Consider the following 21,890-nt stretch of genomic DNA (forward strand, 5'->3'; position numbering starts at 1 on the left):
TTGGAGTCCTCCCAGGTCACTACTGCTCAGCATCATTTCTACTTGGCATGATTCTTGCAAAGAGCCAGTTAACCAAGTATGAATGCTGCCTTGTAAACAGAAATCAAACAGTATCTGTGAGATCAGCAAGCTTTCAGCGGATTCTGTGAGTCTCCCCCAAGCTAAACTCTTGGGAATATTTCCTGTATGATCGATCTGAAGGTGTTGCACATATGGCCCTACTGTGTCCATTATTACTAAATACGTTAAACAGTGCTATTCAAAGTAGTATTCTTAAAATCCTAAAGAAGGAGGTTGCCATTTGTACTTTGCTTGTGTATACTGGTTTCCAACATTTGCTTTTTACGCAGAAGGTGCCTCCCTTTCTTAGATGCCTTCTCTGAGAAGAATTGTTCCTGCAGGTTTTAAAACATTGAATGTAGATCTTAGTCTGTGTTTGATGTTCACCCTGTGAGACTAGTGATTAATAATTTATACTTAGAAATGTCTTAATTAATACCATGAGCCATTTTCTGAAGTGACATAGAAATGAGAAAATCCAATTTTGAAGGCAACTAAAACAAGAAGTCAATTTAAGCTACTATCTATTTGGAGTCTAACATCTTTTTTCTGATATGCAAAGAAAAAAATACACTTTAATGTATGTGAGACAAAGGAAAAATTGTATATTTAAAAAGAGGTCCTTGTCTGTTGAGTGCAATAAAATATACATCTACAATATCAGTTACTGTGGTTAGGAATAGCATTTTGCTTTCAATTCAACTGGTGTCTTTTCTATACTAATTTTGGCAGATTTATTTTTAGTATATTACCATGTGTTGATCTACTTTTTTTGACATTTAATTTTTTGTCAATATATACATATACACACACATATATATTGTATACAAGATATACATATATATCTTCCAATAACCTCTATCCATTGACTCGATTTAAAATATTAATAGATAATTAAAAATACAATATCAGTTTCTTTGAGTATGCCCATTAAGTGAAAAAAAAGCCAGAAAGACTTGTTGTATGCCTTTTTAAAATAACAAACAGCTCTCATATATATATATGTGTGTGTGTGTGTGTGTGTGTGTATCTTCATATACACATACATATTCATACACAAATATTATATATATAAATTCATAGTATGAATTCAAAGGGCTATTGTGAAGGAAGAAAGTCTATAAAATGAAGGAAGAGAGTAAATGAGAGAGTCATAGTAGAAGAAGACAAATTATTGCAAATGTTGTCTTACAGGAAATCTAGACTTAGCTACTCCCACAGTATCCCTACCTCCCACCTTACACACTTGCTATTCCATCCCACCTCTTTCCTCTGCTATTGATTTCGTTCTTGATCTAAGAATGTTGGCGTGGGCCTATTTCAAAATTTATTCCCACTGACACCTATATAGATGGCTGTATTTCGGAGGACTCTAGAAAATTCATAACACTTTAGATAAAACTGAGAATTATATATATGCTTGAATAAAACCTCCAAACAAACTATCACATATTTAGTTAGATACTGAGCTAAGTAGGCTAAGTATGAGCCTTTTAATTTTAATTCTATCATCATGGTCTCATCTGTACTGTTAGTGGACTTTTTTTTTGCCTATTCACTGCAACTGCCTAATGCTTCCCTAAGTTTTGACATAAAAATTTCTATGAATTACAATTCCATTTCATTTATTCAGACTGAAGTTGAAGTGAAGAAACATGAAGCACACTTCAAAAGCTGTGGTAAAATTATAATAACAGAATATCAAAAGCCCCGACCACCCACATAATGAGACTCTGGTTCTCAGAAACCATAGCACTGTCCAAATGTCAATGGCAATACAAGGCCGAGATCTAATTAGGGTGCATTCAGCCGCTCTGATGATGTGTTCTTGTTTGGGGACAAATCCATTCATTTTCCAATATTTCTGTGAATGTCCACCAATTTGTTTTTGAGCCTGAGGCATATTTTAAATACATATAATTTTATGAAGTGTTACTGAGCAAATATCCACTGACATGCACTCTGCTCCTTATACCAAATGACACCGTGAAGCCTGCTTAATGCATCTGAACTCAATCGATTAATAATTTGGATGCTGATTTGACTTGTTTGTTTACTTTGCTTAAAGGCAATTGATTAGGGGAATGTCTGGCTGATTTGGTTTTACTGAGGTTTGTTCCGTGTGCACACTGCTTCTCATTTGCAAAGAAGGGGATCAACTATAAAGAGAGAGTGGATTATGGACCTGAATGTTGTCCAAACTTTCTGCGTTGCCCCGAGAAAGTCACCTGGCCCTTTAGGTTCCTATTCCTCAGCACTTCTGTGCCTTATAGATCTTCTATACTGGAAGAATAGAATGAAATGCTAGTTTTTTACTTTGTTGACATGCTTATCATAAGAATCATAAAACATGCAGAAAATAATAGTTTATGGCATATTACCAACGGTTTTATTAAGAAAAAACTCACTCTTTAAAAGAAAATATTTTAATATGATTTAATCTAAAGAGTGTTAAGATTAAATGCTTAAAATGATCAGTATTCAAGCCCTTGCTATATTCTTTTGCTAATTTGAAAAGGAAATGAAATGAAAATACTTAATTTTAATTGTTGCTCAGATAACAAAACATGACAGTGAAAAATATGCGACTGATCTTGAAGTTTTTTTTTTTGTGATCTTGAAGTTCTTAACACCGACTTCCCCTCCTCCCTCTCTCCTTCCTTCTATCCAGAAATATATCAGGGTAAAAGCAAAGCAACGAGGATTTTAAAATTCCATGTTTAGCAATACAATTAATGCTCTTTTGGGCAAGGATAGCCAAAACAGAAGTCAACATGGAGATTATCGCGGTCCTTCAGACAAAGAAACAAACACACCTCCCACACTAGGCAATGCTCAAACCTTTAAGTAGGCACTAGGCATCTATGGGTTACCTACAGCCAATTGTGTGGCCGCTCCAATTTGGGCTCTTATTCCTTTTTAAGAAATTCCATCAAGCAGAGATAAATTATAAACAACCAGCATTTATCAGATAAGGCCAATGAAGAGTGTCTATTTAGTTGTTTCCCCAAATCACATGGCAGAGTGTGGACTCAAACCCAGAAAGCTGCCCCTGTTCATCATCCACAAATCATAGTCTGTTCAAACATTCTAGACTACTGTGTGGAAAGAATTCAAAGAGACTGAGAACCTAAGGTCTATATCTGAGTGTGTATAAAAAAATATCATAGCATGTTTGTTCTAAATGAGGGACATCTCAGACGTCACCAACTGGGCTGCCTCCCTACACTTCCTGCTCCTGACATGTTCTCTGTTCACTCGACTTAAATTAACATGGGGAATTTTAAGAATTTAAGGTGTTTAAGTTCCTCCTCACATGGTAAGCTGGGGAGAAGTTGAATTTTTAAGATTACCAGTCTTTCCCCATTGTTCAGGACCTACATTTCTGTAAATAAATATAAGGATCCATGTGAAGGGGTTTCAGAGTAGGTTTCTCCTCCGAAGACACAAATTCTTTCAGGTCATGGACATTAGGCCAGTAACATCTTAAGCTCCCTTATCTTCAGAAGATAGAGACCTGTACATTTCTATGATTGTGACATATTAAATCTCATTTATGCATTTGGCAACCTAGCTGATTTGTGTTTTATACACACACACACACACACACACACACGAGAGGGGGGATGTTGGGGAATATTAAATATTATTTTTAGGTGTGTGGCTTTTGTTTATGGTGGATTTGTTTAACTCTGTGAAGCTGTGCTACTGTATCTGTCTAAAACATCTGATGGTCCTAATAAAGAGATGAACTGAACAGCCAATAGCAAGGAAAGAGCTAGGATAGGTAGGGCTGTCAGGCAGGGAGTTTAAAGGAAGAACAGAGGAGGAGAACTAGGACCAGAGAACAAGAAGAAGAGGACATCCGGGGTCAGCCACACAGCTACACAGCAAGTCATGAAGAAAGAAGTAAAGAAAGGTATACAGAAGTAGAGAAAGATAAAAGCCCAAAGGCAAAAGGTAGTTGGGTCAATTTAAGTTAAGAAAAGCTGGCAAGGAGCAAGTCAAGCTAAAGCCGGGAATTCATACCTAAGAATGAGCCTCTGTATGTGATTTATTCGGTAGCTGGTTGGTTGGTTCCCCCCAAAAGAGTCTAAGGGTAAAACATTACATGGGCGGGGGAGAAAGGGAGGCAAGAAAGAAGAGGGAAAGATGGAGTGAGATAAACACTAGATTTTTTTTAAGGCCATAAGGACATGTATTATACAATGGAGGCGTGCCTTGAAGGAACTTCCAATTCCTTTTTCTTTGGTTTGTTACTTCCTGACTGCAGTGTCCACTCCCACCTCTCCTCACAGCCGCCCAGTCCCTGCCTCCAACCCTTAAGGGCAGGTCTCCCAGGAAAAACAAACAAGCATTACATATCAAGTTGCAATAAGTCTAGGCACCTCCTATCATATTAAGGCTGGATGAGGCAACCCAGCAAAAGGAAAAGACCCCCAAAAGTAAGCGAAAGAATCTGGGAAAGTGCTTTCACTCTTTGGAGTCCAGCAAGTGTAACAGAAACTCATAGTAATCTACGAGGGTGATCCTAGCTATGACTCCTCGCAATGACTAGGCAATACTTGCAGTGGAGAGCTTGGGACACCAAGTCAGCCACAAAATCTTGGATCTACAATATGTCCTACCTGCAGGAATTGCTGGGATGGGAGCCTAGCAAAATCGTTATCAGAGAGGCTTCATCCAGTAACTTATGGAAACAGATGCAGAAACAAACCCACAGCAAACATTAGGTGGAGCTTGGGAAATCCTGTGGAAATGGGGAGGAAAGAGACAGGAGAAACCACAAGAAAACCCACAGTATCAAGTAACCTCTACTCATAGGGATTCACAGTGACTGACCCAACAGCAGAAAAGCCTGCATTCCCTGACCTAGGCACTCTGCATAAATGTTATGCTTGTACAGCTTGGAAATTACTTTTTAACTTCTGTATGAAATAAATTACTCTCTATCCATATTAAGCACTGAACACCCATGGAGTACCCAAACATGAACATGAAAACACAAAGAGTAGAAACTGGTATTTTTTTGCAGCCTGAGTCCAGAAGGATGCTTGTATTTATTTGACACACAATTATTATTATTATTATTATTATTATTATTATTATTATTATTATTATTATTTTGGCTTTGGCTACCTGAAGTTTTGTGTTTATTCTGTGTGTTTCTTTTACTCTGTCTTTAAATACAGATACAATTGTTCAAAAATGAATATTGTATTGCTTTTTCACATTTATGCAGATTTAACAGTGAAGCTTAGCCTATCGAAATTATCTTTGTTAGTAATGGCCAGAAGACTAGAAAATTGTATTACTTTTAAAATTCATTGTGAGGAATAAGTGTACAAATTATTTTCAGATTCTTCCCCATTAATTTACATGCAGATTGTATATTATTTTACTTTGATGATTCCCTCTGTAGTTTAAGTAGTAAACTTGCATTCTTTCCTGACATTTCTAACCTCAAGATTTGGGCATGTATATGTATATATACATACATACACACATATACAAACACATATGCATATATACATATATAGATGCACACACACACACACACACATATATAATTCTGACCTACATGTCTTTGTAAACCTTACAATTTAGTGCTGCATCTTTAGTGATGTGTCTTCCTTCTTCCTTATCACTAACACAGGCCTAAGAAGAAGGCTGCTCTTCTAAACATTAATGTCTGCCAGTTTGATCATATTTCCATTCTTCAATGATCTTTGGTATCATGATTCTATCACATAAACAGCTGAATTCTTTCCCAAGGAGTATATGCTGCTGATACATTTTTTTCCAGATGTTGGATTTGGAACATTTCTCTATCTCCAGTAGATTTTCTTAAATCAAATCTAGTAGACAGAAGAAACAAGACAAGAAAATAAAAGGACACTATTCTAGTGGGTTGAGTATAGTGGGCATTTTGTAGCCATACTCAGAGAAGTCTGAAGCCAGCAGGATTGATGCAGTTTGTGTCTCCATCACAGTAGATAATCTGCAGTGCTGGCAAAGCCATTTGAAATCCTGTAGGCTGGGAAAACACATCAATGGATAGGCAGGCATGTTTATTATTCCCAATAAGTGCTCTGGGTCTGACAATTCTTCTTAGTTTAATGTATGAATTTCATTTCATAACAGCAACAAGATTCTCCAGGCTGTGCATTTGTTAGGGATTATTGCACTTCTTCTATGGTTTAAGTCATTCTGCCTTTAGTCTTATGCCATGGAACATGACCCAAGGCACCTTATAAATAGCAGAACAATGCACAGCCTGTCATGTGTTATGGCTTGAATAGCCTTGTAAAGGGACATGGATTACAGAGGTATGATAGTAACTATCCACCAGGAGTGGTAATTTAAGTGCCTGGGCTGGATAATCTGTATGATTAGTATCTTTATATTCTGGTCTTTTATGTTTTGTTCTATTTAGAATTTTCATTCACTGAAAGTGCTACTCAACAATACAATGTGCTAATGGGGAAGAAGATAATTCAAGTTCTCATCTAATATTTCAATCTTCCCATTGTTTTGTTTACTAATTAGCTGTCAAACGTTAGGTTAGATACAGATGACTCAAGCAGTAGCTTCACTGATTAAAGGATCCTCTTGCAGTGCAATTTCCAAAGGCAATACAAAGTAATACTACTTTGGTATCACATGGAAAGAGCAAGTGAGCACTTCTCATGTTTGGGGTCTAGAGTTAAAAAAGGTACAGCATACTTTGGGGAATGGAGTATTGTAGAAAGAAGCCAATACCAATGTCAACCTCCCCCCACACACATATTTGATGTTACAGTTTCCAAATGTACATAGTCTTTGTTGTTTTGTGTTTTGATGACAATTATACCCCAAAACTTAAATATCAAGATTCTTCCTGGGATAAATTAGGTCAGTGGGTGAACTTTTAGGATCAAGTTTCTAAATTTCTATCCCAGCTATATTAGCAGATTTCTATAAAACAAAGAGTTCCGTTTGTAGCATCTGTCTCCATCCAGTTATAGGAAAAAAGTATCGACTTCCTGTGTATGCTTTGAAGTAGATCATCGATGTACAATTACGCTGCACGTAATATTCCTGTGTGAGAGCCATGAATGGTTACAGAAGACAACCCACCATGTACCTTATGTCTGCTGCCTCTGGAACCCTTCAGTGTCACTCCGATTTTGGTGATTACTTATTTTGCCCAGTTAGAATTCTTACTCCAGCATTTCAGGGGGATAACTAAGCTAAGCTCTTCTATCACGGAGAAGTTACCATGGATCCTATCATAAAAGCCCACTGTTGGAGAGCTTTACATCGAATTTTCTTAAGTTACAGAAAATTGTATCCTGTTTTAATCTCCCCTCATTGATAAAAGTCTGGCAATTGTGCCAACAGGGAAAATAAATGCCATCCACCCTCGGACTCTGAATTTCTGTGAAGATCACCACTCAACACATCGCTTTCTTTCGTTGACTTTTAATTCTAGACAGGAGTTTCTAAAAAGCACGTGTCTAATTGTAGCCTGTGTGCTTAATGATGAGATTCTGTGCTGACTGAGAACTGTTCTGCACAGCAGTTTATAGATTAACTTCTGTCGTCCTTCACTCAATGAAAAAAGACAGCCTGATAACATTGACAATGGCCTTCATTAAAATCCATGTAATGGATCTCATATGGCATTTTATTGCATTTTGTAGAGCTGTTCTTTCTATTTTATCCAGATAAGAGCAGTTACTTTTTAACAAAAGAACAGAATTGAAGGAATATAATAAAAATATAATAAAAAGAACTTCAGTATTAATTTGTTATTTCATCCTAGTACTGAATCGTCCATCATGCATATTACTAGTTCAAAATTTCTATTTTTCTTTTCCTGCTAAGGATGAAGATTAAACCTGGTTACTTATCTTAGCAGCTATAATATATCTTCGAAGGGAAAATACTATACTGATTCAGGTAAAATTCATGACTCCAAATTGTCTTCCATAGCCTCTTTAACTTCCAGCCAAAACAAGTTTTTGACCTTTTGGCCTCTGTTTCCCTCTTCACTGAAACTCCCTATATTTCAAACTTATGGCTTCTCTCTATTGTTTCTCTCTTTTGCTGATTGACAATCAATGATAACATCATTATTAAGACCAGTGTATGTTTCATTGTACAATTATATACACTGGGACACTGAGCTACATTTTATGCTTTAACATGACTATTTAATATTTTAGCTACCTTTTCTACTGAACCCATGGGATGAAATGTTAAAAAAAATGACAGTGATTTTTTTTCCTGTGACCATGCATTCTGCATTTCCTTAGAATCTTCTCTGAATTATGCATATGATAAAATGCAAGATATATTTGCTCATCTCTACAACACAATTAGGTGGTTTCTTTAATTGTTACAAGTCACAAACTAACCTGATCTTAATGGGGGGACCACTAAATGTTAAATGACCATGGATTACTCCCAGAATCTCCTGTGATTAAAACGGAGTATGAGCGAGGTGAGGCAGGTATTTCATCATTGAAGTCCCCCTTCAGAAAGTGCACAATGACAGCCCAAGTTTCTTTTTCTGCATATATATATATATATTTGAATGTTCAGAAAAGATAAGAAAGCCTGAAGAAGAACAGATGTGTTAGAAGTATGAAATGGATTAACATCAAAGCCCCCTGGGAAAATTCTGAAACATAAAATGCAGGCTCCTGACTGACAGGAGCTATTCAGACAGTGTTCAAAGCCTGGCAGTGTATTCAGGACTCTCTCTTCCTGAGCTGTAAGAGGTCCGTGTGGCAGATAGAGATGCTGGGAAAAAAAACCCTCTCTGAACTTCAGGAAATGCAGCCTCTCTGTGAGCTGATGCGCAGGAGATGGGGAAGGCAAGCCAGTTTTTCAGAACATGAAAAGGCTCAATCTATTTCATAGATAGACAGAGAAACAAACCCCAGACGTTTTTGATATGAAGGATGGTGGGAAGAACTGTCTGCATAAAACCCTGCTTATCTACCATAATAACTCAAAACTGCAGTATTTATGAGTCATTCCTCAGGCCTTTGTGGGCCTGAAACAGAGACCCCAGCATCTCTCTGTGTCATGCCATGGCCTGATAAGTTCCAAAGAGTCATTGAGAGCGTTTTATTCATCACAATTTAATAGCACAAGCCACCAACTGGAAATCACCTTATCTTTCTCAATAGTTTCAAGCAAGAAACTTCTGAATTATAAAAATTTTTAGAAATAGTCTGTCTTGTTTTCAGAATATGTTAGGTCATTTTTCAAAACTGGCAAGCCTAGTCCATGACTGTGGAGAACTGTAAACCTTGCATAAGATTTGACAGGACAAAGGGGAAATGAGTTGGGAGACACACTTTGCTATTAGTGGACAGCTCTACTTAATCATGTGATCCACCCACAATTGTAGGTCTCAGATCTGTGCTGTGATTTCTCTTTTTAATCTATGCTTTAAACAGTTGTATCATCTATCTTTCTATAGTGACCATGAAGTAATCTTTGGATTTCTTTCCCCAAAACTCACTAAAATAAATGACAAGTTTAGGTTCTATTGTCTTATAAGTATGTGCCTTCAGAACTGTGATATGACCACTTTGACGAAGGTGAACTTCACCCTGAAGAAAAGTCAAAAAGCCTTAAAATCATATTGGGCAAGTAATATGGTTCTGCTCTTCATAATTGACTCTAAGATGCCATTGCTGACTCCCAGAATGTTGTACGGTGATGGAAGGGGTAGCAGGAATTATGGTCACCACAACTCATTTCTTACCAGCTGTCGTATTCAAGGAAAACAACACTCCTATTCCAAATCTTCACACATAATTTAGAATATTAATGCACTCATTGAGTCAACAAACATTTATTTGAAATCTGATGTGATAGGCAATGCTGTGGAACCATAAGAGAGGACAAGACGCTTTCATGGTGATTGATGAAGTTCACAACTTGTAATTATCTGTCTAAATCAACCATGCTGCTCTTGTCACATTCCGCTTTTCCATCATAGGGTCATCTTTCCTTTTTATATGACCTGTCTCTTTACCAAGTTTTAATTACATCGAGGTAAATATTGTGTGGCAGGAAATGGTCTAAGGAGTCAGGAATATATGGGCTCAAATCTTCAAGGCTTTCATTCGTTCCCTTTAAAAATATCAACATGGTAATATCATTGCTAGTCTGATGCTTTTAATGTCCTAGTATATATTATTATTATGTTATTTTTAAAAGTAAGTTATTATATTTGAGGAACTCAGTGTAGAACTTGAATACAAATGCTCAAGGAATTTTGAGTGAGCATGTACATTAGAGATTCTGTCCATTTGTTTCATAAGTAAGGCATAGATACTCCTCCCTATGAATTCTGATACTCAGTATAAACACGCTGGTTAATTTTGATATTCAGGTAACTAAAATTTTGGATCACATTATCAAAGCAACAAATCTTTTTTGATCACGTGAAAAGTATGGTGAGCTGGTGTTGCCACTGTTGGTGTGCTGAAGCTGGGAGTCACATGAAAGCAGAGGAAGGTATGCTGAGATGTTGTTATCACCGTTGGTTTGGTGAAGCTGAGACTCATGTGGAAGCATAGGTCTGACTTTTGCTGTTGTGTATCTGTTTTCCCAGAAATTCCATTATTAAATTTGCTTCCAAGATAAGCGTTTTATTTCACAGAAGTGTGCTTATAAAATACAGATGTATCCGAGATAGTTGGAAGAGTAATCCTTTAATATTTTTGTCCCAGAAATCATGTGAATTTTAAAGCCCACTCATTCATCACTAGGATAGAAGGATAATCTTATTCATCTCTGCATTTACAGATGAGAGAAAAGTGAGCAGAAGGTTGACTCACTTAAGTAGTTCAATGTGTGCTATATGAACAGAAAGATGGCAATTGTTCTAGCATCATTTCAGTGTGCATGAAATTCCAAATTCTTGTTGTTAATAGATGATTTCCTTGGTCCTTACCTGGTTAGAGTTCAAGTGAATACTGAAATCCTCAGTATTGTGACACAGACTAATTTAATCAGCCATTACAAAAGGCTATCCCAATCTACAGGAGAAAACTGTAGGTTCATCTATATAATTGTCAAGGAGACAAATCTTTTTCTGAGCCACAGAAGTTTTTGTCGACAGTGGCAACAGAATACTTGGAGCACCTGCCAAGGGGGCTTCAAATGTTCATTTAGTTCAGGGCAAAGAAGAACCTTCCTTTACCCCTGAGGTTAAAAAACCCTAGAGATTAGTTATCTGACTATACACATTTTCTGTGTGTTAAACATAGAGGTACGAAGAATACTTGTGATTTTTAAATTAAAGATTAAAGGGGGAAAATCAAAATAATAAAATATTGAGATTATAATAAAGCATTTTCTTGTATCATACTGTTGTGTGTCTGCTTGAGGTGTAGCATTTGCCTGGAGTCTTTAATACTATCCCTGAATCTTCCATCAACATTTCCTTTATTTGAGAAATTTTTTTTAAGAAGTAAAAGCTGTACTCGCAGATGCATGCTTTTCTAAACATGGCCAGAGATGCCTGGGAAGTGAGATTAAAATGTTCTTGCCATTAATGAATTAGAAAAGCATGGGTGAAATTAGAGAAAAACAAAACAGCGAGTGATACTAAGAACTTCTACTATGTAGTTACTTCTGTGATGAGATTCACATGGCAGAAATCATCTCTGACATTTTAATACATTGATTCAGAGAAACATTGATCTACTAATATTTTATTTTTAATGGCACTATTGCTAAATTGATTAAAATAAGCACAAAACAATGGAAAATAGCACCAGAGGTGGGAAGAGATGACTTTATAGATCCACCAGAAGAGAAGCTCAGGAAAGAATAGAAGAAATTTAAATGATATAGTCTTAACTTCAGAAGTTTTAAAACAGAAAATGATAAGCTTTCTCATCATTAAAATGGAGCAAATACTGTGGGTGGTTGGGAGTGTATCATGCAGGTATTTAAATTGGTGTAAAGCTAGCAAGAGCGAGGCCCAAGTGTAGGAAGTGGAGATGAAGACTCAGACGTGGACCCAGCAACATCAGTGGGAAATATCAATGTCCCCTTGAACTTGAAGTTCAATGTGTGTCCACACCCAAAGTTAGTACTATTAGCACACTAATTTGTTATGTTGTTATGCAAGTTGTTATAGACATGGCAGAAACTGAACACTTAGTGTGCTAATTGAATGAGGAGGCTCCAGATACTGGGTTCAACATGAATTATGGGTCATCTGCTCCTAGAAGGGCCAGCTCTATCCCCTGCAATGGATTTAGTGAGGAATTCAAAGTTAAAGGCATTCTGTCCAGAATTCACTCAGACAGTTAAAGCACTTAGCAAAAGAATTTCACAACAACCTTCTAGGAAACACCTATTGACAAGTGCTATATTCGCAGAGTAATTAGCATCGAATTTACTAAGGCTGTGACAATTTTATCTTTAGTTAAAGATTATGTCATTTATATACATGCACATGTATATTTGATCACTTTCTATTGAAATTAATAATTAGAGAAATAAATAAAGTGTATGCAGCTCCAGGAGTACATGTAGAAATAAAAAGGGAGATTGTTGACGAATGTGCATTGAGAAGTGGGAATGACAGGGATTAAGGGCACTGGGCAGGGCAGTAACGAACCATATTAATTTTTACTCTATTTTATTTGTTTTAAAATAAGCTTATAACGCTATTGATAAAGACAGTTTCCCAGGTTAGATGATCTGAGATAGTTAAGGGAGACTACTGGTAGATGATTTGAGATAGTTAAGGGAGACTACTGGAGAGGTTCAGTCATCTAAGAAAACTGCTCAGTTCACGTTTTTCCTACCGGTGACTCTGCATGCTTGAGCAGCACGATGTTCTCGGAGGAAGAAGTAGACAGTCATTGAGAACATCCAGAGGGTCTCAGCATCATTACAAAAAGACGGAATTGACATCACCATCACTGTTCCTTCCCATATCATTCCTGGACCAAAGCAGCGCTGTAAAAATGAACCTAGTGATTCTTAATTCTGTGATCTTCTATTGATTTCTATAAGGTAGGGGAAAAGGCAGTAGCCCCTTCTGCAGATTTCACCACTCAGGAGAATATTGGGTAATAGAAGCTTTATTTGTTTATTTGACTTATTTTATTCCCATTATTGATTGTTCTACCTTTTTCATTTTTGTTGAGAAGTGATCATATGCATTTTATTGTTTGGATCTTCTGCAAATAAAACTGTTATTTTATTTTTGAGATATAATTTCAACATTCTCCCTTCCCTATTTTTCCTTCAGATCCCTCCTCCCTTATACCCCTTCCTTACCCTTCTTTACATTTTCAGCCCCTTTGTTCCTTAATTGTTATTTTATGCATATATGTACAATCATATATATATATATATATATAATCAGTCAATCAGTTATGTTGTCAATATTGTGCTACCTGTATAGTATTTATGTTTTCAGGGCTGATCATTTGACGTTAGACAACAGGGGTGATCTGTGAGAACAACTTGAGTATGGAAGCAAATGACATTTTTAAAATAGTCTGGATTTTTTAATTCATTAATTGTTACTTCATTTATTTCTCCAAATCTGTCATGAGTTTTGAAACACTTCCCTTCCTTCAAGGGTCCTCTATTAATTAATGTTAAATTAGTCTTCAATTAAATGAGAAACGATTGAATATGATGTTTACCATTCCCATATTTATTTTCATAAAGTTACCCCTTTTCACTTTCCGAAAATGGGATTTTGTTATCTATGTATATATTAACAAATATTGTGTTGTGCTGTCTGAGACCTATTACATCATATATATTTAATTGCTTAAAAATATACTAGAAATTAATTTGAACATTCACAATAAAAAAACCATCAAGACACGGTAATATATTCAAAGCAAATTTTGTACTGGACACACATGGGCACCAACTCACATGGTAAAGTTGTAAGGTACACAGGAGTTTTTTTCTCTAGTTAATTCATGGCTCCCAAAGAAGACATTGGTTCTGGGTCTCTATAGCCCAGTTTGTTTTATTTATGCTGATGATACTTCAAAAATACAGTGTGTCTTTGCTTGTAAATAAAGAATAATTCAAAACCAGGCCACTGGTCAAATACTTAACTGTTATTGATACTTATGTCATACATTATTTAAAATTGTATGTTTAACCATTAAAACAAATATTAATAAAAGTATTATTCTTCTCTAACAATATAAACAGTACCAGAAGGGAAAAGTTCATTTTTTTCAACACTTATACAAATGATGGTGACACACAAGTATTTAAGCCTTAGCTGAGTCCAAAGTTCATGGTCCTAATAACTATGGTAAGTGCTTAGCTATGGTAAGTGTTTCCACATTCATTATTTTATTTGAGCCTATAAAACTTTACGAGAGAGGTAGAGCAAGCATCCGCTCACTTTACAAGCAATGAAATGGAGGGTTAGACACGCATGGGGCTAGTAAGCAGCAGGCCAGTGCCTTCAGTTTGAACCTCCTGGCGTCAGTACACAAGTTGGCTGTTAATAAGCTACAGGAAGTCATGTGACACTAGGTAGTGAAGACAACGTGGCTGTGACTCTCTATGAAGGACAGCATAAAGTTCCATTAGTTTTCATACATCAAGCCTGCTTAGCATCCTTTAAAGACTATAGGATGGCTGAAACAATTTATTTCCTTTCCTGAAATTTCTATTCTCAGTCAAATCCACTTCCTAGCTCCACCTTGTAAATTTGCTGGGAACAGCAAGCAGAAAACAACGTATGTGGATGCCCACTTTCTTCCGGCTTTGACTTGGAAAGTTCTAATTAACTCTATTTTAGGCTGGATGATATCTATATTCTGGCATCAGCAAGTTGCCGTGAATTAGTGGGATATGGTAATCACTTAGAGAATAACAACACAGCGGAAACAGTATGTACCGAGTGCTACAGGTGCCAATGAGTGGGAATGAGGGCTAACTGTCCCAAGCCCACCTTGAGGAAAATGCTCAGTGGAGTATTCAAGCATTGGATCCCCACGAAAGAAACAGGCCTTTGGGTGAAGAGACTGTAATTTTATTACTACCTGCAGGTTTCATACCTAAATATCTTGGAAAATATTTCCAAGTCATATTCTTCTACTATTTGGGATAAAAATATGGGTCTACACGTCTGACCTCTAGAATCCCTCATGAATACAACACACCAGCTCCTGGGATAAACAGCATTCTATGTAACTGGCATAGAATTTTTGGGGTACCCTTGGCTCACTTTCTGGACTGGTCTTCTAAGAGGACTTTCCACAGGTCGGAAAGTAAGTATAGGAAATAACATAGATGTCACTGGAGTGCACAGCAGTGGGCTCACTTCCTGCCTGGTGTTGTGGCAAGGCGTTTTTGGCAGCTTGGGAGAAGGAAAGGGAAAACACAGTAGGAAAAGAACTTATGGTTTGCTGGTGCTGATTGCAGTCACTCCTTTCCTAGCTCTTGGTTGGCTTCCTTCAAACAGCTTCGCTAGTGAGATGCAGCATCCACTTAGGAACCACATAGCAGCAGTGGAGGCCAGGCATCACTGCCTGCTCTGTCATCATCACTCCAGGGAGCAGCATGTGCGACTGCAGGCCTGTGATCCCACATCAGCAAGCACCGAAGAGAGTTTTCTCTGAGGGTCTTCTCTGTCCTGATCAATATCATGAGCACAGTGGTTCTGAGGTACAGAGAAACTCATGGTTCCTGTTAGAGGCTTTTCCCCCCTAAACACTGGTGAGGGCTGAGAGGCAGATCCTTAATTAAGCGTGAGAAACTGAGTTTCCTTGCGTCGTGTACAAAATCTGGCTGAGAGTACACAGAGGATGTGACTGAATCCCTGTATGAGGTTGAGGACCACTGTTGCTTTCGAGGCAGCCAGCCTACTTTAATTAGTCAGCTCCAGGCTCAGCAAATGACCATGTCTTAGAAGAATAAGGCAGAAAGTTAAGAGAGGACACCCATCTCTGGCCTCCCCAAATGAACACATATATACATATATGTACATATACCACATATATAGCACATGAATATAACACAATAACAAAATCAAATAAATGTATATGCTATATACAACACAAATATATCATACACACACAAACATATACACATATACATATACATTTCCACTTGTGGCCAGATCCCTTAGTAGACTTCATTCCATAGAAGCTAATGCAACTTTTAGTGTGATAATGATGATGATGTCAGAAAAATAAAAGGTTTTTTGTAGCCTATACAATATGAACAATTCCCCTTTTACAAAGCCACAGAACATCCAAATCATTGTCAAATGTTTAACCCCTGTCACTTTGTTCAACACAAATCTTACTTTATTAATAAATAGATGATTCTTGGATTGCAGATGAAACTAAGCAGTATAATTGTAGTGACATTTCATTTAAATTTTAATAAATAAAAGGTTCATGAAAATCAGAGAGTAAAACAACCCTACTGGTCAGCCTTACAGACCAGAGAGTGATAACACACACTTTTAATCCCAGCCCTAGAGAGGATTATGGAATGGGAGGAGACAGCTCTCAGTCTCAGTCTAAGATTCCTGGAGGCAGGACCTGAGATCGAGGTAAGAGCCAGTGGTTGACTGTTTTACTTTTCTGACCATCAGGGTGAACCCTGATTTGTCTCTGAGCTCTTATTAATCATGCTTCATATAATGATTGTTTTGCTTGTATAGGGGCCTGGGGCTGACCCCAACACAACAAGATACATCAACCTGAGAGGCAGTGATGGCTTAGAACTCTGAAAACCAATATTCTTTGTCACCAGCCTTAGCTTTCCATGTGGAGAATCATTTACAAATAGAAAACAAGTTCCTGGTCAGTGTCTTCCCACTACTGGGATCTCCTGTTTTTGTGAATTTGATTTTTTCCTGTTCAGTCTGGGATCTAATATTGGTTAGTGAATGCTGGAGGAGAGTCATCCTCTGCTTATGGACTTACGTAGTTAGAGTCTGCTTGTTTGTTTCCTGGCCACCCAGCCCTGAGATAATCTCACAGAAACTGTATTAATTACAACACCCCTTGGCCAGTTAGCTTGCTCTTATATCATAAATTAACCCATTTCTATTATCTGTGCATCACCTCGAGGTCGTGGTCTACTAGCAATGTTCCAGCATCTGGCTATGTGGCTTCTCCCTGACTTGGCCTACTCTCTCTCTACATCTCTGTTCAAATTTCAAGCCTGGCTTTACTCTGTTAAACCATTGGATGAAAGCAGCTTTATTCATTAACCAATAAAAGCAACACATATACAGAAGGACATCCCACACCAGACTCAGAACTTTTTAATCATAGCTGTCATTCTATAATGCCCTTTCAACTCTATTATTTTTGAACAATGAGTCTGTGTGTTCACACACACAAGAGTGTAACAAGTGCTTAAGGAAATATTGCTATACTCATTTTCAGTGTGTTGAGATGTTAGTCATCACTCTTGAAACATAACTATGCCATGGGACAAGTAGTACATGTTGTCTGTAACAGGGAAATCACATAATAATTATATTCTTAGCTTAAATAAGACCGGTAAAAGTTTAATTAAGACTTTTAATTAATAGCTGAAAGATTAATCAATCAATAATTACAGGAATGATGATGGGATATAACTGTGCTTAATTAGAAGGGGCTGATTAATGATCAGAATAAACTTTTCAGACTCCCTGTCTTGAAAAAAAATCACAAATGATGGATTTTTGTTACTGCCATGAAAATTAAATGCCAGAATTTCATGTTTAAGTCCTTAGCAACTAGGACACAAAAGAAAATACACTTGACTGAATAAAGAAATTTGTCCTATTGTTCAGCTTGTATTTTATTATGGTGCTAATTTATACATGTTTGAGATTAATGAAAGAAAATATGCATCTCAGGAAGTCTATGGAACAGGCAGGAAAAAATAGAAATTTCTTGAGGCAGGTTTTTTTCATTTTCTTTTTTTGGGGGGAGCTCATTTCTCAGGGGTGATCTTTCCATCTTCAAGGTCAAGATCAGTCTGTGAATTCAAATGACATTCTTAACAGTTCATCATAGGAACAGATGAGATGAGGAATTTGATACCTTAAGGACAAGGTCCTTGTTTATAGGCTGATGACCTCTCTAACTTCTATGTGATCTAGCCTAATCAAATACAAGTGGCTTCTGGTACCAATGCCAATTCCTTCTCAATATGATTCAGTTTTCTTTGGAAACCTGGTAGGAGTTCTCATCTCAATGTCCTAAAACTAGCAAGGATGAAGCCCAGAATGGACTGTGCAGATGAACACACATGCTTTAGAATATTGGCATTTCAAAGAAGGCAGCACTACACTCAGAAAGGAGACCAAGCACAGCCTAGTACACCAGTGAACACATTAGCATAACAAGCTGTACAGAAAGACAAAGTATTTTTAAAAGTCACCAGAAAATCTGTTTGGTTCCACATCGGAAAATAGCTGGTGCTAAAATTACCCATGGACTACACCCATTTCATATTTTTCTTCCCTTCAGTTTGTATGCACTTTCTCCTACTAGAAGGATTCTCACCCACAATGAACATTTTACATGCAGAAAGTCTAAACTAAGCAATTCATGAACTCAGTTTATATTTATATTATTCACTATATTTTCCCAAATCTATACCATTTGCAGTAATAACTGCAAATAAAGAGAAAGACCATAAAGGCTCAACTGTGAGCTTCTGTTAAGTAAAACCATAGCATTCATTTTTGGACCTTCTAATTTTATTATATACATTAGCAACTTTTTACTTGTATTTGGAAAATGATCTTACCTTTGCATAGACTATACTTACAAGTTTGCTCTGCCACGAATAAGCACAAGTTTAATTGTTCTCAGATGATCAATACTTCTAACCAACTGGTGACAAATTTTGTAATTCTCACTATCCCCTCAAGTAGGATGGTTCAATAAAATGATTGGCAGGACCCAGGAAAATGATAGGTTTATGACAAATTTTTATAATGTCTGGTCATGTGGTTGAATTCAGCCTCAACTTCTCCCTTCATTCCCTGATGGTTGAATAGTTGAACTTCAACCATCAACATTCTAATCCCACAAATAACACTATTTAGGCATGACCCACCTCATTGTGAGACTATCTAGAGACCACACTGAGTAGTCCTGTTAGCATAAACTCGGTTAGCCAAAGGACGCGGTGAATACAAAAGGTGTTAGTATAGTATAGAATTCCCAAAGAATTTGCTTTTCAAGAAGCTGAGAAAATGATCAATTTTGTTTTAGAATGACACACTTAAAGATTACGATGAAAAAGCTGACTAGTGCTTTGCTTTATTATGTCAAATTTTAAGTGACAGTTCTGTATCAGATTTTTGTGACCAAAATCATATACAGATTTACTCTTCTGACCACAAGGTAACACTACCCATATATTCAGGAGAGAGGACTATCAATGATGGCTCTGTGATCAGAATTTTTGTAAATGACAGAATTTATGTAAGATAGCTATAATTTATTAGAAAGTAAAGCTACACTACTTAATGGACAGTTGGCCATTGTCATTCAACAAAAAATTCTAGTCATACTTAAAGGAGGTTTGCTTACTTATTTTTCTGCTTTTGTGTATATAGTGCTGCTGTTGCTTCAAAAAACATATACATCTCTTGACCCTAGTACTTTTTCTTGTTCCCAGGGGAATCAATACACAATGGAAGAAAGAAGGAAGCATTCTGTCCTGCTGTGTTGATGTTTACTTGCTGTGTATATCATGTGCAGGAGAAGCCAACCAGGCTAGCATGTGTATCATGAAGCAAAAAAACTTATTGTATCCTGTTATCTATCAGTTTCTAGCTGGAGAATTTACTGTTTCAGGGCAAGAGAAGAAAAGCAGTGTAATGTAGTTTTGCACAAATAAACAAGGCTGGTCCTTATAGAAAGACAACCTGACCAAGTACTTGTAAGTGTTGGAACTCTCAGAAAACTGGGTGCTCTGAATCATAAATAAGAATATCACCTGGCATGGCTTTCTCTCAAGTTATTTTGATGTCTGAAAATGTTTTCAAAATATGGCAATTATTTTGTTATATGATTAAACTCAAAAATGAAAATTGGAAATGAAACAGACAACAGTTGGTATGGTCTTCAGATATGCTGTTGACTCTTTGAGGTATATCGATTGCCTCCCAGCAAACATTGGGCCTCTGAAAACCTTCATTGGCATGGCTGTATTATTCCTACTAAATTATGTGCGAAGTTTTTGGTAGCATATTGTGATGTCCTTTGTCATTAGTCTCAGAGGAAATGAGAACAGAAAATGAAAATACATATAATGCAATGAGCAAGCGATGAAGTCTCCTCTATCAGGACATTGAGAATAAGGAAGCCATCATGGGCAGGACAGCATCTTTTCAATCTGATTTCTGGGGCTATACTATGGACTTAGCTAGAATATATGTTTGATTAGAGGACAATTCCCGCCAGAAGAAGGTATGCCCAGTTAAATTCTATGAACTTGAATTCTTACCTAAGGCAAGCTGAGAGCTTGCTTTAGAAAGTGATGTTTGCCTTGTCTTGAAAGACAAAGCTGGAATTGTGTAAGCATTTTAGACAGAAGCCCTGACATGTGAATGTGCATCAAGGCTGAAATAACAAGGAGCTGAGTATTTCACAGCAGCACACAACAGAAGACTTTACTGCAGTAGCAGGAAAGCACTTTGCTGACATCTTAGTTTGGATATCCCATCCCTACTCTGAATCTGGTATGTTGCAGAGCAGACATGGCAGATAAGGCATTAGTATTTGTTGAGAGCCATGAACTTTAATCTTTTTAAAATACATGTCACACTATACCCAAATGTGATAAAGGCACTAATTTAACTCTAGCAAAAATTACAAAGATAACATGATTTTTGCTACCTTCATTTAATGTAAAAGGAAATGGGAGCTTAGGGAATCAATTGGACCTCTCAAAATGGGCTCTTTCTATGTGACCCCAGATTATTACATATATTTCTTTCCTTCTCTTTTTCCTTTTCCTTTTCCTTTTCCTTTTCATTACCACAATTTGCCCAGTGTCTAAACAAAAATTAGAGAAAAAAAGACATTTAATTTATGGACAGTAATTTCAGAATATAATTCTTTGGCATTATTCATAGACTTTTGAATGCCCCCTAGCCCAGTTCTAGATCATCAGCAGCTTGCTTTTAAGGATACAGTGGAACCCTGACCTCTGCATCTCTCATTGTTTCTTCGAGTTCTGGCAGTGAGTACTTTCCTTGTCACGTGTTTTCTGCTATGGTGTTCTACCCAAAGGCAACCGAGTCAAGTCAGTTGTACTATGACTGTTGACACTGACAAACAGAATATTCATACTTTCTTTCAATTCCTAATATTTTATAACAGTGACAGCACCAAATTAGGCTGTGAGATCTAAGGAAAGGTCTAAAGGGGCCACAGCCAAAGGGAAGAAGACGAGTCTGGTTCTTGTCTGGTAAATCAGAGGCCTCTGCCCTTTCTAGACATTTATGTGACATTAACTTATTCTTGAAATCTGGGGTATGGATACTTGTGGACTTTTCTAGGAAGAGGAAAGAAATTGCTTACAGAGCAACATTGAGGTTTCTGGAGGATGCTGTGCACACTCCCAGGTTTGAGTGGGTGATAACACATATGCCTTTGGCTTTTCTTCTAGAACAAGGCTGTCAGGGAGCCTCTCACAAAGTTCACCACAAAGTAAGAGTGAAAACCAGTTTTAGGCATGTTGGAGCTGAGGAAAGGAACAGTGTTAAGTCTCCACATCTTGGAAAGCATTATGGTTAACTGGGTGATGGGATTCAAAATGTGGACTTGGAAACATCAATG

This window comes from Arvicola amphibius, chromosome 5 (genome assembly GCF_903992535.2).
Source record: "Arvicola amphibius chromosome 5, mArvAmp1.2, whole genome shotgun sequence".
NCBI lineage: Eukaryota > Metazoa > Chordata > Mammalia > Rodentia > Cricetidae > Arvicola > Arvicola amphibius.